This window comes from Mus pahari, chromosome 10 (assembly GCF_900095145.1).
Source record: "Mus pahari chromosome 10, PAHARI_EIJ_v1.1, whole genome shotgun sequence".
NCBI lineage: Eukaryota > Metazoa > Chordata > Mammalia > Rodentia > Muridae > Mus > Mus pahari.
The window spans coordinates 16601882-16602772 of NC_034599.1; positions in this window are offsets into that span (position 1 = coordinate 16601882).

Consider the following 891-nt stretch of genomic DNA (forward strand, 5'->3'; position numbering starts at 1 on the left):
CCCCCCCCCCCCCCCGCAATTGCCAGAGGAGGATCAGGACTTCAAGGTTATCGTTAACTACATAGTAAGTTCGAGGCCAGCTTGGGTTCTAAGACCCTGTGTCAAGATTAAATAAAATAAAAAGGAACGATTGTAACAGAAAAACAGAGGCACATCCAGATGCATGCCCGTTCATAAACAAAGGAGAATTCCGAAAATCACTGCTACACAGACAACCACAGATAGGGACATGAAACAAGGAAGGGGGTTCCATATGGACACGATACAGACACACTGGCCGGGCTGGGGACCTGTAGCTCAGTGGAAGCCTAACCTGCTCAGGTGGCCCTGAGGTCTAGAGCCAGCATTGGCTTCCTTCCTACTCCAAAAAAAACGCAGACTCTCTTACCCAGCTAGAGACTACATTTCCACATGAGACATGCGCATGCAGATTCAGTGACAGAAGCCACCACAGGGGCTCAGCCCTGAGAATGGTCTCACACCCAGTAGCACAATTTCACAACCTCCACCCACAGCCAGCCTGGGGCCCAGGGCCCCATACCGCACATGAGAAACACATGGGCTTTTCCTGGTTTTTTTTTTTTAATGTTGCTGGGTGGTGGTGGCAGTGGTGGTGCACGCCTTTAATCCCAACATTTGGGAGGCAGAGGCAGGTGGATCTCTGTGAATTAGAGGCCAGCCTGGGCTACAGAGTGAATTCCAGGGTAGCCAGGGCCACTCACAGAAACCCTGTCTCAAAAAACAAAGCACAAGCCAGGCGTGGTGGCGCACACCTTTAATCACAGCACTCGGGAGGCAGAGACAGGCGGATTTCTGAGTTCGAGGCCAGCCTGGTCTACAGAGTGAGTACTAGGACAGCCAGGACTACACAGAGAAACCCCATCTCGAAAC